This window comes from Rattus norvegicus, chromosome 1 (genome assembly GCF_021556685.1).
Source record: "Rattus norvegicus strain SHRSP/BbbUtx chromosome 1, alternate assembly SHRSP_T2T, whole genome shotgun sequence".
Lineage (NCBI taxonomy): Eukaryota > Metazoa > Chordata > Mammalia > Rodentia > Muridae > Rattus > Rattus norvegicus.
In genome coordinates this window covers 14,687,647-14,709,856 of record NC_141534.1, presented here as the reverse complement: position 1 = coordinate 14,709,856, position 22,210 = coordinate 14,687,647, and the positions used below count along the sequence as shown (strand labels likewise).

The window sequence follows — 22,210 nt, the reverse complement described above, 5'->3', positions numbered from 1 at the left end:
GGACAGGATCATGCCAATATGTGGATCTTTCTATTTCACCTAGGCAGAAGTATGCCTAGTTGTAGGGTGCCATAAACTTTGGCATCCAAATTTTAAAATTGAAATAAAAGAAGCATTATTTAGCATACAGGGATAACTCCCCCTTTTTATTAAGATATAAACTGTCTAGTATCATTGTCCTCCCTCGTTAAGGGGTCCAGGCAATCCAGTTTGAGTTCTTAAATGTCCTATAAAGGAACAGTACTTAGTGTTCTTAACCACTAAGCCATCTCTCTAGCACCTCACAAACTTTATTTACCTAAACATAAGCATTAATTAGAAATGTCAAATCTTGTAAATATTGTCTAATTTCAGTCTTACTAGAAATCCCTGAGCTGGCAGGGTGAGGCTGGGTGTTGAAAGTAAGCAAATGGAGTCTTCCTCTTTTCATATCAACTCCATTATCATTTTCAAAGAGCTGGGTCTATGGTTTTGTTTAGTTGTCTGAGCCAGAGCACTGAAAGGACGGTGAGTTGTCAGACAATTCACACTGAAATCATCACTCACTGATTTCATGTAGAAAACTTGTCTCTAATAAGCACATTTCCTATGGGTTGCATGCACAAATATACAGGAAGTACAAAAGCATGCAAAGAGTAAAATTATCAATTTTGCCTGAAAAATTTGTATATGTAATAGGCCAAATATCAGTATTTTGTAATAACCAATTAACTGTTGTTTGGAATAAGATATGTTTTACCAGGTTTCTTTTTAAAATACTTCCATGACTCTAGCCTACAATTCTGTATTAACACAACTGAAGCTTTATTTCCAATGAGGATAACAAACAAAGACCTAAGTCCTCTGGTAAGGTGAGGTACTTAGCCAATTAACATATCCTTAGAAGTTTAAAATTAGTTTCAAATATTCTTTTCTGGAGTAGTGTAACAGCTACTCCCCAAATATTAAAGCTCATTTTGAGAGCAAAGATTTGTAGTAAAAATTTCCATATACACTGAAAGATTTAAGTTCTAACTTCTTACATTGAAGAAGCAACAAAATCACATAATACAAGGCTGTTAGCCATTCTTTTGTAAAATTTTTAATGACATCACTTTATGGGCTCTCTAAAATTATAAGCAAGCTCACGAAATGAAAACTCAAAATCAGTCCTCTAAATCTATCTTGAAATGGCAGTTGGAGTAAACAAACTGGCTGTAGTGCTCTCACAAGTTCTAAAACCTCATCAATCCTTTGTAAATCCTGTAACAATCTCTACCTGTTTGATTTTTTCTCAATTATAAATAAGTTTGAGTTAGTCAATGTAACACTGGCAATCCTTAATCACAATCTTTAAGTTCTCCTTGTAACACCAGTGCACAACCACAAGGTCACCTGAGTTCTGAGTAGTGACTAGGCAGCTGTCCTTGGGGCAGTGGAATTAGCATCAAAATACAGATATCTCCAGGGCAAACCACAACGTTGGAAAGCAAAACTCAACCTCCAACAAATGATCTAGTCTCCAAAATCCAGTCTCCAAAACACCGAGTCTATCCTTCATGCTACAAAGTTTGACTGCCAATTCCTACATATGAACGCATGATGGTGCGGTCTCCAATACCCTAATAAAGAGACATTGCCTTAAAATCTTTTAGAAGCCTGGTTTCTACGATAAGATTTCCATAAAAATATCATCCCAATTTAGACCTGTTTCCCTAGATTGGCTCATGCCACATGTTGTTTAAAATGACTCCATCCAAATTTACCAGTTTTATGTCAACTTTCTGTTACCAATGTTACATTTTTTAACCATATCCAATAACTTAAAAGCCAATAGTCCATAACCAAGGCATGTAGAGAATATTTATACATTTAAAACCAATCAGAAACAAAATTGAAGTGGCTACACATATCTTAGCTACAGGTGCAAGACTCCAAGCGCTGATTGAAACTGCTTTTTTAAGAGAAGCACCTTGTCACCTGCTAAATCTCCTTGAGACCAGGAATCCAAGTCACTTTATACAATTCTCAAGACAAAAGTTTATCTTTTTGTTTGATTCTCCTGAATAAATTTTTCAGGCGGTCTACCTCTATCAAATCTGATCAGTATGACTCTGTGAGGTTTCCAGAGCCTAATCACATACCTAGCAATAGCCTCAACTTGAGCCACAACAAAAGCTACACTGACCCCATTTTTTATCTCTGCCTTCTCTCTGTTCCTTTTATCTCTTTTTCTTTTCTTTTTTTCTTTCGAGACCTTTTCTCCCTCTGACATACTTTCTTGTTGCTCTGCAAGGACCCTCTGACCTGTCCTAATGGCTTCCTCACTTTGTTTATCCTCCAAGCAGGCAGGGACCATTCGCCAAAGAGGTTTTGGTCCAGGCTTAAGCTTGCTGTCTGTGGCTTCTCTATCCCACACAAAGAAGAAAAGTAACAAAATTACAAGTCCTACCCACAAAGGATCAATTGGAAACAACATTGCCATAGTTCCCAAACCTTTTCGCCTCTATACCAAGGCTTTCAACTTCTCTAACCTCTCGGCCTCTATACCAAGGCTTTCAACTTCACTAACCTCTCGACCTCTATACCAAGGCTTTCAACTTCACTAACCTCTCGGCCTCTATACCAAGGCTTTCAACTTCTCTGCTTACCTTCAGAGAACTTTATTCTTCGTCTCTGCTTACCTCCAGAGAACCTTATCTTCCCTTATCCGGGAATTTTCCGACGTCGCCATCCTGAAGCTGAAGACTTCTGGATCCACGAGAATATTCTCGGGTGTCCATACAGGCCACCAGTTGTCGCGTCCACCTCATCCAGCAAGGAAGACGTAACACCATTGGATCCTTGTCAACAGCCTTTATTGCAGGACACCTTCATTGCTGATATGGGGAACCCAAGCAGCAAGAGCACTCGCCTCATATAGACAGCAGGCTGAGGCTATGCTAATTGTCCTTCAGGGATTGGCGGAGCATGAATCAACTCATTAGCATGGTGCTGCTCCCTCATTAGCATATTACCGGCCAACTGATGCCAGGTGCAAAGCCTGCCCATGCTCAGTACCATTGTTTACCACAGGAGGGCGCCCTACATACCATCATGCACATAAGCACCCAAACCAGTTTTCGAACCATCCGTATAAACAATATCCCCTGCCTGAAGGGGTTCCATGCTGGTAACCCGGGGAAACACAAGGGGATGACATTTTGCAAAGGTCAAAATGGGGTGCCTGGGGTAGTGATTATCAAACACCCCTGAAAAGATGCACACAAGCATTGCCCAGTTATCATTTGTAGCGGCCAGCACTTGGAGCTGTTCTGCAGTATAGGGTATAACAATTTTTATTGGATATTTACCAAAATGAGTTACAGCTGCTTTTAGTCCTCTCATAGCCAATCTTGCCACCGCTGAGGGGTACTACTCTATGGTTTTAGCCGGAGAGGCTTGTGGGTGAATCCAAAGTAAGGGGCCATTCTGCCATAACACCGCAGTGGGTAATTTAGCAGTTTGCAAAACACATAGCTCAAAAGGTTCATCAGGTTGTATCCTTACTAATTGAGCCTCACAAAGAGTCTTCTCTACCTTTTGGAGGGCCTCTACAGCCTCCATAGACAGGGATCGCAGGGATGTTAATTGCGGATCCCCTTCCAAGATATCAAACAAAGGTTTTAACTCAGCAGTAGATATTTTCAGGAATGGCCGCAGCCAATTAATATCTCCCAAAAGTTTTTGAAAATCATTTAAGGTTTGTAGGTGATCTTGCCTGATTTTAATTTTTTGTGGAGTAATTTCTGGATGTACAACGGCTCCTAAAAACTTGCCCATCAGCGATCTCTGAACCTTTTCAGTAGCTATAGTTAGCCCGAACTATTGCAAATGCTTAATTAAGTCAGCATATGCTATCTCAAGCTCTTGAGGTTTGGATCCACAGAGGAGTATATCATCCATGTAATGAAGAATCATTAGTGATGGATATTGCCCTCTGACAGGAGTCAGGGCCTGTTGTACATATAACTGACACATAGTGGGGCTGTTTGCCATCCCCTGGGGCAAGACTTTCCATTGATAGCGCTCATCAGGCTCCACATGATTTATTGCAGGCAGAGCAAAGGCAAACCTCTCTTTATCCTTAGGATATAAAGGAATAGAGAAAAAGCAATTCTTAATATCTATTACAATAACCTCCCATTGCTTTGGCAAGGCAGAAAGAAGTGGGAGACCGCGTTGGACTGATCCAAACAATTTCATTTGTGTATTAATTGCTCTAAGATCTTGCAATAGTCTCCATTTTCCTGACTTCTATTTTAAAACAAATATTGGAGTATTCCAGGGTGAGCTTGAAGGTTTCAAATGTCCTAATTGCAACTGTTCCTTTACTAATTGGTGAGCGGCCTCCAGCTTTTCAGAGGAGAGAGGCCATTGAGGAACCCATACAGCCTCATCTGTTATCCACGGTATGGGCATAGCCCCCTCAATGGCCCCTAAGAAAAACCCAGACCATGACGATCGAGTTTTGCAGTGGGTTGAATTGGCTCTGTAGTTCCTTGGTGATGCTTACCAATGCCTTTTCCTGGGACATACCCCATATCCTTCACCGTTCTCTGTGCTAGTAGGGAATACTCATTCATAAGTTTAAGCCCTAACTCAGCCAAAATATCTCTTCCCCATAAGTTGACAGGTAAAGGAAGAACATATGGGACGAAACTACCCTCCTGTCCTTCTGGGGCTTTCCACTTTAAGGGCCTAGAACTAACAGTTGGACTAGCTTCATAACCTAAACCTTGTAATGAATGGGAAGATTGAGTAATGGGCCATTTTGTAGGCCACCATTTAGTGGAGATAATGCTTTTGTCTGCCCCTGTATCTAGAATTCCCTCAAATGTCTTTCCTTCAATGGTTAGGATCAGAGTAGGTCGAGCATGTAAATCGACCATAAGATATACTGAATCAGTGCCCGTAGAGCCGAAACCCTTCTTTCCTCTTTTTGTACTTCCTGATTTAAGCTGGGCGTGACAACTGGGTAAAACAAGCAATTGTGCAATCCGGTCACCTGGGGAAATGGAGAAGAGACCTTGTGGGGAGGAGCACATGATCTTCAACTGGCCCTCGTAATCTTGATCAATAACCCCAGGATGTACCACCAATCCCTTAAGAGTAGAAGAAGAGCGTCCTAAAAGCAGCCCAACTGTATTGGGTGGTAAAGGGCCATGAAAGTCAGAGGGGATAGGCTGCACCCCCATTTGAGGGGTTAGGACGATTCTGGAGGTGGCACGGAGGTCCAATCCTGCGGAACCCAGGGTGGCTCTCCTGGGGAAGTTTGATGAGCCCAGGTTACTGGGGAGCTGGTTGCCCCACATATTTGAGGGCCCTGAGGATGGGGGCCCCGTTGGATGTTTTTTGACACATCCAAGGGCTTCCCCATTATGTCCTTTACTGACCTGCACTCATTGGCCCAATGCTTCCCTTTCTTACACTTTGGACACAGCCCTGGGACTTTCTTTGGATTAAAGCCAGGATTCTGATTCCTGCACTCCCTTTTCATATGACCAGGCTTTCCACATTGGAAACACGTGATGCCTCTACTAGAGAGGCCAGGCCGCCTTTGTCCTTGTAATATAGCCACCGCTAGACCGGCATTGGTAAGTGGTCCTCCTATTTCCCTACAGGCTTTCAGCCAAGCCTGCAGCCCCTTAGATTTCCAGGGGAGGATTGCATTGCGGCATTCTTTGGTACATTGTTCAAAAACTAACTGTTAAGGGCATGGCCTGGTCTTGGTCTCCAAAAATCCTACCAGCAGCCTCCATCATGCGGGCCACAAAATCTGAGAAAGGCTCACTTGGTCCTTGGATGACCTTGGTCAGGTTCCCGGACACCTCTCCTCTGTTAGTTAGAGCTTTCCATGCCTTGAGAGCACTAGTAGCAATCTGGCCATATACCTCCAAGGGGAAGGCAGTTTGATTATTGGCCCATTGCCCTTGTCCACTTAACATGTCAAATGTCCAGGCAGGTTGTCCTGCTGCTGCATTTGCGCGTGCTCGTGCTTGGCAAGCATCGTGCCACAATGCCTTCCACTCAATATACTGTCCCATGCTAAGGAGACAGGCCTTTGTCACAGATTGCCAGTCTGCTGGAGTCATGGCAATGCTTGCTAGTCTTTCTACCTGTGACATGGTAAAATTAGCAGTAACCCCATAGGCACGAGCAGACTCTGCCAGTTCCTTAACTTGCTTGTGCTCTAGGGGCTGATGAGAACGAACGCCATCGTCCTCAAACACAGGAAACATTTGCCTGAGTGCTCGCTGTGTTTCAGGCGGACAGAAAGAGTACTCACACTTCCCCTCTATATAAGGCGGGGGAGCGGAGGTCACCACAGCATTAATAACTTTCGGTTTCTTCACAGTGGCTCTCCACGTAGGCCCATATCTTTCTTCCTCATATCTGGCTGCCTCTTCCTCTAATTCCTCCTCCTCGGACTCTGACAACTCTTGCTCAGAGTCACTGCCAGCCAGTTCTAAGGCTTCTAATTCTTTTAATGGATACAAAGTATCCTCTCCGGATGACTTGTACTTAGTCCTCTGGGGCACGCCTATTTTTTCCTCCGGCGGCATTTCTTCCGCCTTTTGTATCTCTTTCACTTTTGTTTTAGTAACCTTTTTCTTTTTTGCGCACTCCTAATTTCTCACTCCGCTCCATTTCTGACATGCTCTCTTGAATGTTCTGTCCTGCCTTGACTATGTCCTCACATTTTAACACAACTAGTAAGAAGACAACAGTCACTATAAGAACAAGCAACAATCCCTCCACGGCAAGACTAAATCCAAAAAGGGGCGTGCCTCTCGAAGCTTACCTTTTAATTTACCTTCTCGCAGTTCTGAATCCTCTTCAGCACACTGAAGGGTCCCCTTGGCACCGGCGATGTTGGTTGCCGGGTTTCGGCACCACTTGTCGTGCACCCAACGTCTCACCAGCAAGAACGACGTGCAGCAACAGGATTCTTCTGTGAACAAGCCTTTACTGTATAGCTCTCTTGAACAGGAACAGGGGGGACCTCAAGCAGAAATTATATAGACAGCAGGCTGAGGCTATGCTAATTGTCCTTCAGGGATTGGCAGATCATGAATTACCTCATTAGCATGGTGCTGCCTCCCTCATTAGCATATTACTGGCCAACTGATCCCAGGTGCAAAGCCTGCGCATGCGCAGTACTGTTGTTCACCACAGGATGGCGCCCTACACCCATTGGCTAAATGATCTTATTAATTGCTCTCAGATCTGTCAACATCTTCATTTGCCATATTTCTTTAATGGCAAATACAGGAGAATTCTAAAGGCTGGCAGAATCTCCTATATGCTGAGCCTCCAGCTGCTCTTGGACTAGCTGTTCTAGTGCCTGTAACTTTCCTTGCGTCATAGGCTATTGTTCTATCCAAAAAGGTTTGCCAGTTGGCCACTGTAGTGCTATAGCATTGGCTCCCCTACATAAAGTTGAAGAGTCTGCCTCTGTTGTATCCTGGTTATGGACAGCTTGGACAGTCTCTAACAGTCTTCAATAACATTTTTTTAAAATGTCTTCATTAGGATTATCTCATTGTTTACACCCTGTCTCTGAAATTCGAGGAATTCTAATCTGTGTTTCCCACTGTACCAATAGATCTATTCCCCATAGATTTATGGCCACATTAGCTACACGTGGCCTTAATTTTCCTATTTGACCTTTAATTCATTTTAGACTTTTGTTTACCTGAGACAATATCTCAATTCCTAGGAGCTGTCTCTATCCATCAAAGTGGCTAAGCTGGATTACAGGAATCTTGTGATATTTAAGTTATGCCTGCTCCAGTGTTCAGTAATCCTTCAATTTCAATTCCATCTAACTGTAATTTTAACTCAGGTCTCTTATTATTCATAGTAGTTTGCCAAAGTATCTGGGTTATTTGTGTGTGTGTGTGTGTGTGTGTGTGTGTGTGTGTGTGTGTGTGTGTGTGTTTAGAAACTCTTATTTTATCCACAGTAGTTGCTCTATCTCTGTTAAATAGTTTAAGCCCTGTTTGTCCTATCAGGCTTTGATTTTGCTAGTTATTTTTCAGTCTTTCTTTGGAGGACAAGAAATGAATGGCTCATGTTTTTTCCATTGGGTCTTGAGTAAAGCTACTTAACCAGTTTTCCAACATTAAGGAATTGCCTCAAATATCTTTGGATGAACTACATTTATGAGCCTTATGTCCATTCCTTTAGCATCTTCTACACTTCACAAGAAACTTTCTCCATGAATTATTATTATTATTATTATTATTATTATTATTATATGAATTTATCCTTAAGAATTATTATTGACAATCCTTTAGGGAATGACCTGGTCTTTCATAATCACAGTAATGGGCATTTTGTGCTTTTATATCTCCTGTAATTGTTTGTCTAATCATAGCTGAATTGTGAGCATTAGATTCTATATTCACAGCAGTTTTAATCCATTCATAAAGCAGTTGGGATCTGTCCCGTAAAGGTCTAAGAAACTTTTTGCATTCAGCAGTAGCTGAATTCAAAAGGCTAAAGATCCAATTAAGTTTTTTAGCAGTTAGATCTGATATTGCTCTATTCAGAGCTGTAGTTAATCTTTACAGAGTCAGTGAAAGATTCATTTGAAACCTGGGTTATCTTTGTAAATGATTCAGCCCACCCCTGTTGTTCAACCTTGTCCCGGGCATTTAAGGCTATCGTATGGCATTGTTCTAGGACAGCATCATCATAAAGGTTATCTGTACTTAATTCAGAATATGGACCTTCTTCTAGTAACTGATCCTTGACAGTATCAATGTCTCTATTCCCATTTTGTTGCTCGATGTCAGCCATTATAGTTGACGGCCAGACTGTAAGATAGTTATCATCAAATTTCATTAATCTTTTAGAATTATATGATTTTTGCATGACCCAGTTATTAAGTATTCACTTGACATATGGCCATTACTGTTTTGTTAAATCTTTTAAAATCTGTTTCTCTGTTGGTTGACACCTGAATTCTTGATAACCCTGTTGATTTTTCTCATCTCCTAATTTCCTTATCGAGGCTGGGAAAATCATTTTAGTTTTTTTCTTTTTTTAACAGATGCACTCTGCCTTTTTGGAGTCTTGTTATAAGGTAGAGCTATCATATAGGTTCTGTTCTTCTTTCCTCTATCTCTATTTTAGTATCTTCCTCAATTTTATTTATACTTTCTAATTTTTTCTAAGATATTTCCATTTATCACTTTTTTCCCTTTCTTGTATCTCTATCATCTTAATATCTTCCTCATTTTATTCATAAAATTTTCTAATTCTATTTTTTCATTTTTCTCTCTTATATCTCTAAAATCCCCCCTTTTTGAGAAGCATGGAAGCCATCTTGGCTATCAGCATTAAAATGAGGATTATCAACCCTTAAACCTCTTTAAATTGCATTATATAGAATCCAAAGCTCCGTGTTATTGTGCCTCTTATCTCTATGTCCGTTAATTCTTTAAATTTATTTCATTCTATCTCTAAGAACTTCATTTTTACCAATTTTAAGACATTTTTCTATGATTATTTATACCCAGGTTCTTTTCTCTATTATTTTTTTCAAACTTAATACTTTACCAGTTTAGAAATCTGGGACTTTTCAGTACTACCATAGCTCCAGGGATCATCTGTAGGCACCTCAGGCTAGTACCTGTCTATGATGGCTAACTCTTCCCCTTTAGCAGAGTTTAGTCCAGCAGGCTACTGTGGCCAGATCATTAAAGTTCCACCCATTTCCAGTCAGTTCCTTTCTCTGGACAGTTGAAGACTTTCCCTGTGTGGACCTGAATTGGGCCATCTAGCTCTCTCTAGCACACTTTTGACCCTTCTCTGGAACGATGATGAACTTGGGAGAAGCTGCTGTGCCCTCAGGCTCTGGTCCGAGAGAGAGAGCAGTACAGCTCCAGCACCTGCCAGCAGGATTAGCTCACAAGCTCCTCTTGAACCCTCTTAAAGAGATTTCCTCCTGCCCAGCTAGAAAATTGCTCTTGGAAGTAGCTTTGTTCCCCCACTTTTCTACCCAGAATTTTTTCTCAGTTCTAAACTTGGCTTCTAAGAACCTCATGGTGGGCATCATTTGTAACTGACATATTCACCTGCAGTCCACTTCCCGAAATAACAACTCTAATACTTAATTGTATGTGAACAAATGTCAAGCCCTAAACTTGGGCTTGTTCCCCAACTAACTCACAACTTATTTAACCCATTTATTCTAATATAAGTGTCATATGGCTGGTAACCTCTTCTCAGTCTCATGCACCCATCTCCTCATAACTCAGAGAGAACCTCTCTCTCTGCCTGACTTAATCCCAGAGTTGTTCTCTCCCTGCCAGAACTCCCACCTCATATTTCATGCCTCAGCTCATTGGCCAATCAGCTTTTTATTGACAGGTGATGCTTCCATACAATACAAAAAAGATTCTCTCTACATTACTCTGTTTACTCCAGGGACCTATGACATCTCTAGCCAGGACTTTTGATAAGGTTTACATCTAGACACGATCTTGACTATTTTCTGTGATTCTCATTTTGGGGATGGAATTCATACCCTGGGTACCTTGGACATCAATAACTTCTATTTTATAGAAAGTTGTAAGAAGAGTTCACACTGAGTTTCAGAGGAGCCAATAAACAAGGATTTTCAAGCAAATCTGGGACTATAAAGACGATGAAGTCCTTTGAAGAGGCACTAAGCACATTGTACACTGAGATGCACAGGAACTTTTGGGAGCCAAAGCAGGAGGGAGGATTTAGATCTCCAGTGACCTAAGCCTTGTGATTTGAAGACTTGGTCCCTACTGCAGTATTGGGCAGAGATGGTGCCTGCAGGGGGTGATCAGGTCCTGGAGACTCCCAGCTACTGACTGGATGGATCCATTTATGGATTTGTGGCTTGAGAATTCTCAGGAAAGCAGCATTTGCACAAAAGCCAGCCACTCTTGGCTTATGGGCTGCTGTGAGAACAACTTTGTCCTAACACTTGTTCCCAGCATCCCACAGAAAGTAGCCATTTATGGTCTGAAGCCACAAACAGCTCAATACATCACACTCTGTTCTAAGTGGACAAACTCCAGTTTTGTGTCTCTCTGATGAAAGCTGACTAGAAAACTACCTCATTCACATGCTGCCTCTCTGTGTGCAGAAAGTGCTTTGTGTTAGAGGAAGAAACCAGTCTGGTTAGATGCCCATGGCCATGGAGAGCTTGGCAGCAGTGGGGTAGAACTCAGTTTCCCACATTGACCTGGAACTTCTGTGCTCATGAGTTAGAGCTCCCCAAATCATCTCAGGCAGGGGAGTTGCTATACTCCATTGTGCAGATGGAAAAAAAATTAAAGGGATCTGTGAGCTGTCAAGTAGTACAGGGGCTTGACAAGATGGTAGAAGTTCCAAGGTGGTTATTTGGTGGGTAGGCTGTTGTAGTGCACAAGGTATCCGCAGGATCGATACTGTCACATGGGGCAGCTTCACTTCTCTCTTGCCACATTACCTCCCACCCAAGAATATAGCTGTTTGATGGACACTTCTTGAAGGATTCAGCTTGCCGAAATATCCATATCTGTTGTTGGGCTTAAGAAGGACTATCCTGGGCATGTATCCAAAAAGGAGAAAATGTTGACAGGAGAATAACATTCTTGCATGATGCAGTTAAGGAGCCAAATAGACTCCCCAGGAATGCTAGAGGCCATGCTTATACCACTCTGCGACTTCTAATACACAATTGTCTACAAAAGTTTGTCAGGCTCCTATATATCTTTCTAAAGAAGTAAAACTATCTGATAACAACATCACAAGTGGTTACTCATGTAATTGCTAACCATGTCCATCAGGGTCTGAAAGCTACACAGATCTTTTCTTGCAGGTAGCTCAGAGCATGAAACCTTCAGATGCATTTTTAATTACTCGGCACTGTTGGAGGGACCTAGGTAGACTTCTGCATCCCTTTTCTTCTGCAATTTCAGTTAACTCCCAACACAACTTGCAAGAACCCACTACAAAAATGGTGGCTGCTTTGAAAGGAGGAAGCAGGAGAGAATCTGTAATTATCTTTCATGAACATCCCTCCCACTCAAAAACCTGTGAGAAACACATTTTCAAAGCATCAAGCATGCCATTCTGTATCTCTTACCACTGTGAAGTGCAGAGAAGAGTAGGCAAGGGGAAACATCCCAGGAACAGTCGTTTGGCATGACCACAGGTGAGCCTGTTTCCAGGAGTTTCGGGTGGGTTTTTGAAGTACCAGATGATTGCAGTCATTCTGACTAGAGTCTGTGGAGCACTTAGTGGAGTGCTTAGTCCATACCATAGAGTCATAACTGAATGGGATCTATGTTAATGGAAATCCCATTGATGGGAGTTCCTGTTAATTGAGATACATGTGGACTAGGCTTCTCATTTGGTTTGAATCTTCCTTGACTAGAATTTTCTTGCCTCACTTCATATTGACAGGGATTCATTCTGACTGGAGTCCTCATTGACTATAGTTCTCAGTGACTGGTATTCATGCCAATTTTAGTTCATACTTACTAGAGTTTCCTCTGGTTAGAATCCTCACTGAATGTAGTCCCATTGACCTGGGATTCCTGCAATTAATTGGGATCATTCTGATGGGAATCTCTGACTGAGAAAGTTGATGTTACTTACCTCAGGCTTTTGTCTTGCTGTCCCTCCAAGAATGGAGTAGACAGTGAAGAGTGGATAAACAAATGGGAGTTTATTTGCAGCTCAGATGCCACTTTTCAAACAGAACATTAGACATTCAAATTGGAAACTAAGACATTTGGAGCAGCAGGATGCCAGTGAGAAGAAGTTGGGAATGTTAAAGCTATAAGCTCCAGTCCACCTCAGAAAGCTAATCAAGAGAAGTCTTCTATGGAGACCAAGTCTCAGATTCAGAAGGTCTCAGAGAGCAGAAGAGTAGGCCAGTCCCCACTGCAGGAGTTGGTCCTTCAGGATGTGGCTGCAGATTAAGTGTTGAAGGCTGAGTCAGGAACCTGGCTGCTTCCTCCAGCTGGAGCACTGGACTGGGTCTTGATCTCTTTGTGTTAGGTGTTTAGGAAAGCTGCAATCTTCCCTCCTCCATTTTCTTCCATTAGTGTTCCTATGAGTGTGATTATGGAGTCATCAATCTTCCTTAACAGTTAGGGAGCCAGAGGCAGGATCCAACTGAGAACTATATGTATATAGTTTCAGGAGCTCCTTGCCTTGTGCATATATTGTGGGTAAAGAACAGGAATCAATCAGGGAAAGGCCTGTCAAACCCAGAGAAGAAAGGACAGCAAGACACTTCCCTGGACAGAGGGAAGCTTTACAGTCAGGTCTGCTGCCCTCTCCCCTATCCCTCATCTGCACTGCAGAGAAAGCTGGAAAAGAAGGCAGGACATTATGGTTCAATAGCACCTGGGGGTTTCACCTGGGTTCAGTTCCCAGGGTTATTTTTAAAAGTCTACACTTGTTTCAACTTTCAAGTGGGGCCGCTATTATCGCTCGCTCTCCTTTCACAATGAATTCCTTGGGGTTAGAGTTATAGATGACTAGAATACCCTATGAAGAACCTCTACCATTTGCTAACTCCCTCCTCCATACTGGAAAGGCCCTGAATCCTGGAATGAAGAACACATAGTAGCCTCAGGTTCCCACATGTGAACCTGCTTGTTCTGTGTGTCCACATAAAGCTGACCCTAACACAATGACTTCAGGGTCATGGGGCTCAACATACCATGGCTGACCACTTTAAATATAAGGAGACACATGACTTAGTGACTGTGGTCACCCTGCTCTGCATCGCTGTCTAAGCTGGGTCCTCCTGTCTCATTTGTTGACCTTTATTTTCTCTCCCCATTACTTCCTGTTCTCACCCTGTACAACTCCCTCCTCACGAGTACTTCACCTTTCTCCCAATGTCTTTCTACTCTTTACTTCCAGTTTAATATTGTTAGGTTCTTCACAAGCAGAATTGCTCATTATGATCGATGATACCCATGCTTCTAGCTTTACAGGAGTTTTTATTACATAGTAGATAAATTGTAAATTTAAAAAAAAAACTATTAGCAATAAAACATGGAAGAAGCAAATATGAAAGAAAAACTCAAATTGGGGGTTTGCTAACATCTCAGAGATGACTTGGTTAGCCCAATTAAGGGAAATGTAACATGATCCAATGGGGGGGGGGTCATATACATATCCCAGCTGAAATGAACTAGGAAGTCCCCAGGAAGCAGCCAGCTTTTTCCTCATGAATGGGCACCCACAATGGAACTTTGGCTTCTCATTCCCACTGCAGACATTTTTATATCAAGGAATAAAAAAAAAACCTGGTGACAACTGTTATAGATCACCATCTATCTATCTGTTCTCACAGACAGTTTTTACTCTTGAGCTGTTTAACTTTTTCCTTCCTCGATTGTCCCAGAGTTAAGGGGGGAGGGGACAACCCAACCTCAGACAAGGATCTTGGAGCACACTTTGAGGCAAACATAGCTGGGTCTCAAGTTTGTAGAGTGGGAATGGGGAGAAACTCGTCTTCCAGATCTAGTTTTTCATGACCATAAACAGCACATGACAATTCACTATCGCAATGCATTTTTAAACATGCAGTGGGATTTAACTTTTGAGGTGTTAAATATGGTGGTGGGTATAACTTAACCATTGATTAGCATCTAGATATAACCTCCAATGTGCTTCAATTCTGGTTTACCAATAGACAAGGACATGAGATAAAACCTAATGTCAAGTTATACCTGGCTTTCTCCTCTCTGTTGTTCTTATAAATCTCACCTCACCCACTCATTTCTTGGGGGACACTCTCCTTTGACAAATCTGAAAAAGATGAGGGTTTGGAGGGTCATATGTAGCAGCACAGTCTTCTTAATAGGCATACCCTAATCTTCCTTCTCCCTCCCTTCCAGTCCTTGGGCTGGCCTGAACTAGATTCTGATGTCCCAATGTGTTCCAGGACACTTTGGAAGGCCTTCTGGAAGGCCTTCTCTGATGAATTGTAGGAGAAGCTTGTTTCTTCTGTGTATACCACACTGCTACTTAGTAAATAAATATATGGCTCAATCATTCTGGGCTCTGCTCAGAATAGGTGTCCTCTCCTGCAGAACAGAAGCATTTATCTCCCCTTTGCTCTCACTGGTATTTATCAGTTCATAACATGAATATCCAAAGAGAGGGTCACTGGGCTCTTCTTCTGGGGGTACAGAGAGAAAGTGTCAGGGTCTTCAGCAGAAGAAAAAGATGTCACCCCTGAGTTCCTAATCTTTGCTTAGATCTTATAACCATTGTCCTGATGCCTGGTCCCTAAAGTAGATGGTACAAGACCATGGTTTCTTTAAGCTTTTGTGTGTTAAAAGATCTTTTATGTCTTGGGTATCAAACCCATTATCTTTCATGGCTGCCACAATTTCAGAGTCTTGGCAGCTGGTCTCTCCATCACAGTGACTTGTTAAAGCCTCATCGTCTTTCATAGCCATGGGTGACTCATTAGGTTTTGTACAGTTGGCTTCTGCTTAGCGTTCATTATTAATAGTGAGCTACTGCTTATTAAGTCTTTGGGAAAGTGATATAGGGATGTCATACTGCATTTGCAGAACTTGTTTCCTGAGTTCTGGTAAGGTGGCCCCTTGTTGCTATAAAATATAAAAGGACACCTAAGGTCTATATATCAACTTTGGGGTCATCATAAGGGAGGCACAGAAAGACTTCTGTGGGGTAAGGACCAAACTGTAATATTGCACCAGGCTTGAATCTTGCAATTACATAAGGCTTTATTATTTTTACCCTTCTCCTATTCCACTAACAAGTGAACTCAGGTCTCTGTGAGCTGTGTCTTCACCAGGGCAACAGCCCACAGCAACGAGGAACTGTTGGAATGTTTTCTTGGCCTCTTTCAAGATGCTGGTCTTCTGGATGTGATGAAATAGTTTTTCTTCCTCAGTCACTCCCATGATTTAAAAAGTTCTATTTGATTACTTGAATGAAATTATGTTATGGTGGTTGACTAGCCTCACAATGACCACCTCTGCAATCGCTGGTTTGGAACCACTTCTCCTGCTTCACCAGAGCTTTCACAGTGACTGATTCCCCTGTGAGTCGGTGGTAAGCTAGGTTAGCCTTGGCCTGAAATATTTAGGGTAGTGATTATGTCTTCCTCAAACATGATAGGCACAGTGCTAGGCCCTGATGTTGCCCTCTTTACTGCCACTGTACATTGTAGGTAGGAATGCTACCTCAAAAAGAGAAAGTACAGAAGAAATGAAGGCCAATGGCATAAGAAATGACTAAAACTTAGAAAAACAACACTACATTTAAACAAAAACTCAGACCATTAAGTCCAAAAACCAGCTCACAGTCCAGTGAGGTGAAGGATCCTAGTTCAGAAGTGTTGTGAATGTCAAGTGGGGAAAAGAAACATGAAAAGGGAAAAAGGAAATGGAAAAGGAGAGAAATGAAAGAGAGGGTACACCCCCAAAATAATGTAAAAATCATTAAGATTAAAAACCCAAACTCCAAACTGAACACCATCCAAAGAAAAAGCCAAAACACCTAATCCAAAACCACACAGAGACTACAAAAAGTTTAACAAAACCAGAAAATGAAAACTAAAATTCAGACCAAACAATATTAGAAAGTCAAACTTAACTAAATGCCAAATTGTAGTAAATTCCACAGAATCTAAAACATTATTAGAAACAAACAAATTTATTACAAGGGGAAAAAAGACTGAAAGAAAGCAAAAGAAATACCAAAACACAGTCTTTAAAAATTTGAACAAGTATGAGGCAGTGAATTATAGCAAAAGAGTACAATCTTCGTGCAAGGTATGCCAACAGGTGTGATCCCTGGGGCTCATCAGAGGGCCACCTCATCTACTTAGAAACTATAGGCCAGTAAGAGAATCTGCTTAAGCAAAATGGCCAGCATAGCTGAAATAAGTCAGCTGACATTATACTCTTGGCTCCATCAGCAAGCTTCCTTTGAGTTCAAATTGGAAATTGCTTGAAATTCAAATGGTGGCAGCTATGAGTAAGCTATGAGGTAAAGTTCTTTCTCTGTATAAGAAAGATTTCCTGGGCATTGGCTTCCTTGAGGGGCTTTCACTGTTTTTCTGAAACCTACATGGCTACGGAGGTCTGTCTTGCTCTTACTTAGAGCTCTCAAGAGAAATATGAATGTTCTGCCTCAAAAGTTACTGTCATATGTGAGACAGGATGGTGGTGGCAGGAACAGGATTTCCCTTAACTGGACTGTGGAGTGGGTGACAGTTCTGACATTGCAGATACCTCATCCTCACATATTCCTTCCCCTAGCCCTGGCTTCTCAGAGGCCCTGCTGTGTGTGAAGAGTTCTCTGATAGCCTTGCAGGAGACGTTGGGCATTCACCTTAGAGCAAATGCCATGAACAAGCTGCCTCTTTCATGGAAGCTAGTGAGTCAGAAGAGGTTACAAGTACCCATACACATGTCTGTTAACTCTGGAGAGGGCATTCTGGAGAGGAAGCCAAGATCTAGAAGGTGTTCCAATGTATCTTCTTTTGTCTACAGAAGGGTGGTCATCAGCAATGGCTCCCCAAGACCATGCCCTCGTATATTGTGATATCTTGGGCCCAAGAATCTTAAAAAGGAGCACCTAGTGTGTGTATATTTATACATTTAAAAATTCTGCACAGGGATCCAATCCATACTCTCCTCTGTAAGCAGACCCTGGCCTGGGTTGAGAATTAGATGAGCTGATTTCTTCCTAGGTGAAGCTTGATAGGTGCTTGAAGATTCCTGTGGTGCATAAGGACTTCTGTGGACTTTAGGGAAGCTCCCAGAACAATAGATGGGGGGTGCATTAGGGTTAGTAGATCCTAGTGGTGAAGAGTATCCTTGCAGATGTTCACCGGTTGTGCCATAGATCTTGCTACCCTGATGATCTTTGGGACTATGACCAGTTTGTTTTCAGAAAACCCCTGCCCTATCATCAGTGAATGGCTCTAGGCCTCTCTCACTGAAGATGTGTGTTCTCTGTATAAAGACTGCTTTGTGTTTTTATAAGGTTTACTTGAAAACTTAACAGGCCCCATAATTTAACAGTATGCACACATGAAATTTTAATTTATTGAGTATGTGCTTTGAATTCTACTTTCTCTTGTTAAGGTCCTATTACATAGCACTATCTTTTAAGTCAACTGCCAAGGATTGCTGTGTCAAATTTCAAAGGATTGTCACAACTAGGCTTGTTGATTATTGACTTGTTAATGTTATTATGTCTCAGAAAATGCCTGGATATTTTTCCATGATGGAAAAGAAAGTTGGAAAGCTTAAGCAAATTAAATGGGTCTGAGCAAATGATAAAAGGTATGTAAATCGTCAGAATTCATTACATTGATGTCAAAGCTCTGTTTAAATCAATGGAGTTATGAACTATTCTCCCTAACAATTACAAAGACTGTTTAAAAACAAAAATGTTTATTTAATCAAAATGTATTTAAATATTTGGTTGTCAGTGGCATCCTGGGTGTTCAATAACCATACTTGGAGACCATACTAATGTGGTTAGAGGTATTAAAAAGGAAAATATATTCCTTCTTGCCCCTTGACGTCAAATAGGTTCAACAGGCATCTCTCACAAAGTGTTCTTTCGCTGTGAGGAATCACCTTTTCTGTTGTTTAGGAAGGCCATGGAGACTCCAAGCAGTATACTCTAACCACTGTCCAGTCCGGAGAGGAGGGTCCGTCCCAGACCCTTCATGCATCTTTCTTCCATGATTCCAAGTGAAGCCATGGCTAAGCCTCAGGATTACCCTCACATAAAATGATTCCAAGTGAAGCCATGGCTAAGCCTGAGGATTACCCTCACATAAAATGAACACAGTTGTAAAAGAAAGGTTAGACGCTCTCAAGCTCAAGTGACCCCAAGGACCATATCTTCAACTGGCCTTGACAATAAAAAATAAATAAATGTAGTTAATTTTGTCCACCTGTATGGTCTTAAACACCCAGCAGGAAAGTATAACCAAAATATGAAATTATTGGTCTATTTCTTGAACAGTTTAAGGGACCATACTCCCTAGACATTAGATTTAAAACCATATGAGATGTTGTTTAGACAACCATTTCTCATTAGTGATTTTCTTCTTGATAAGAAAAATGCTGCCCAGATATAAAACGTCATGACTTTGGCTGATCTCAGCACATTATCTACCTGCAACCAAGAGAGACAATCTCCCTACTTTTAACTACCATTTGGTTCTCAAGTTGAAATGATTTTCTCTCTCCCTCTTTAGAAGCCATGTGACAAAGCCCTCACTGTGATTCCAACAGCTACCAATGTGTCTGAAAGCAGATCCTGGGTTCATCATTCTCCAGACCAGCTTGGATCAGTTGCTACTATGTGGACCTTTTCCGAAAACAGTCACCTATTTTGTTTGTAATGAATTGGCCTCTAGTATTTTCCTCTCCTTCAGCTCTTCTACTTTTACAGGGCCATCTGACCCTTTACATGGAGCCTCAGATATAGACTGCCTATCAAAATAGGACCAGTTCCAGGAGCCTGCCTCATAGGAGTTCCCCCTCTCTTGAACCGACACCTCCTCTGGACTACGCCCCCTCACAGCATGAAGCAGCTAGAGCGGTCATCACCCCCTTTCCTGACAATAAGTGGTGTCGATCTCTGAGATGGGGAATGAAGGCAAGTTAGATGGACATAGGTAGACAAGGAAAATGAGAGCCGGCTTCTTGACATAAGGCTTCCTGTTCCCAGAAGACATTGTGAGAAGAAAAGACAAGGTGTGGGAGCTCAAACTATAGAGGAAGAGGGGAGAGGGACCCTATAAAAATACCTAAGCCAGAAGCCTTTTAGAGGAATTCTAGCCTTAGGTACCACCTATCCTAAAGGAATAAAGCTGTTAGTTTCACTGTTTCCCTGGCTTCTGTCTTTCCTAATATTCAATTCTTTGTTCGTGCAAGGGAACAGCTCCACCATTCCCTCAACCAGCACCATCAACCTCACTATATAATTCACGCATGTGGCCTCCACAGTGCTTCACACGAAGTTTCTAGAAGTGCATTGGGTTTGAAGGGCTTAGTCGTAAATTGCAATGCTAGCCTGGCTGAATCACTCAATTTTTTAACCACTGGTTGAGAAACACACACACACACACAGAGAGAGAGAGAGAGAGAGAGAGAGAGAGAGAGGATGGGAGTGTATGGCAGAGACAGAGATAAAGGATATAAATGAATGAATCAATGAACGTAAGTGATTATAGAGAATCCCAGGAAAGTATGCAGAATGTAAAACAAAAAGTTAGGCAAATCAATTATCAAAAGGGATGTGTGTTTATAGTCCGCATAACTTTAAAGTCACTCTGTAAGACAAAAGAAGTGCATATAGGTAGTTGTACTCTCTGACAAACTTGTCCTCAAAAGGAAAACAGATGAATGATAGTTGTCTATCTGCTATGTCTGTGCTGTGAGAATCCTTTCCCTAGGGAGCCACAAACAGCAACTAACCCTTATAAGGCCCCAGTGACAACCAAAAGAAGATTCCAGTGTAGTTCACACTGAGGAATTTATTGGGCTTTACTTATGGAGGACGAGTAAGGGGATGCTGGCAGGAGCCTGGGTGACCCTAAAGCAGCCACACTGAAATGTCTTCAAACAGCATTGTTGAGGGTTTCTCCATACTACACAGATGGAGCCTCTTTCTAATAGACCTTCCCCAGCTTATATACACTCTAGCACATTCTGACGACCTAGCCCACAAGGCCAGGGGCAACAAGGACAGAATGGCATACAAATGACTGAGGAATGGCTGGAAAGTCAGGTGAGGGTTGGATAACTTGCCACTTTATCCTTCCATGAGGGAACATCAAGTCTCAAGTTCAATTCTGACAGACCACTGAGAGTAAATGCAGCTTGTGTGAAGAAGATAGTGGCTGTTTTGTTTGAAAGTGTGTGTTCTACAATGGCCTGAACATTGTACTGTAGAAATTCAGTACATTGGAGGCAGATGATGGGAGTCAGTCTTCTCACTGATGGAGCATAAAGCAGTTATACTAATGACTAAACCATGAATGTGTCTCATTATTGGAGTGGAAGGTACAAATTAAGAGGAATAAGTTTAAATGATCTGTGTATATGATCATATGATGCATATGAACTAAAGATAACATGAATTCATTGGTAGACTGATATAGAGGGTCATAAAGGAAATATTAATAGGCATAATATACACACATGAATTCTGTTGCTTGGTCAGTTGCCAGGGCCTAATCAAAATAGTGTGAGGTCTCAGTTTCAAATGTTCTCTCAAAAAAGGGACCAGAACTATAGAGAATATACTGAATGAGCCTAGAGTACCCTATACCACAGCGCCATGAAGTGTTGAGAAGGGGGCTGGGAAAGAGATCGATCTATGACAGATCCTCCAAATAGCTAAAGCTTGAACTCTTTGAGGAAGGTAATAAACCAGGATTGAATAATTGCTGGGGTCCAGCACACAGGATCCGAGTTCTCAACAGGAAGCAGGGATATCTGGAAGGCGCATAATAAATATACACAGACTACTCTTTGGGTACAAACTGACAGGCAATTTCAAGGCTTAAAGTCTCTCTCTCTCTCTCTCTCTCTCTCTCTCTCTCTCTCTCTCTCTCAGCTTGAGGCTGCACATACTCTGCATTCTCTTGCACACTCTGCTTTTTTTATTGCGGTTTTCTTTTCTCACACTCCCACACTCATGCACACCTCTGTTCTTTACCCTTTCACACTCACACACACTCTTCATTCACACCTCACACATATCTCACACACACAGCACATGCACTCTCCTTTCACTCACACAGGCAATCGTCATACACACCTCACATTCTCTCTTCACTCTTCACATGCTCTTCTCATGTTCTCCAGCCTTTCTCTTGCCCCAGTCTTTTATTGATAATCCAAATGCAGGTAGAAAAAAGTCATTGCATAATCATTGCCAAATCAAATTAAAAAGAACAACCACATCCCACAAAGAACTAAGAATTACAATTGTTCCCCAAAGTTTCAAGCTTCCCCTATTCCCAGGCCTGTGGCCAAAATAATAATAATTGTAAACTGATCATTAATTTAAACTTTAACTTTTAACTTATTATACTTCAGAGCTCAAAGCTCTGAGGTCAGCTACTTGCATTTCCTGTGAAGCTCTAATGATAAATGACACGGACAAAGCTGCCAGG

At 41.8% G+C, this 22,210-nt stretch overlaps 1 long non-coding RNA gene across 1 annotated transcript in view; it reads left to right on the top strand.

The window, feature by feature from the left end:
- The window catches only part of LOC148006849 (uncharacterized), a 56,877-nt gene extending 36,963 nt beyond the window's left edge, over nucleotides 1-19,914 (top strand). The window contains exon 3 of the long non-coding RNA XR_015644701.1: nucleotides 19,280-19,914. This is a non-coding gene — a long non-coding RNA (uncharacterized LOC148006849). The remainder of the gene's footprint in view (nucleotides 1-19,279) is intronic.
- The last annotated feature ends 2,296 nt before the right edge of the window (nucleotides 19,915-22,210 follow it).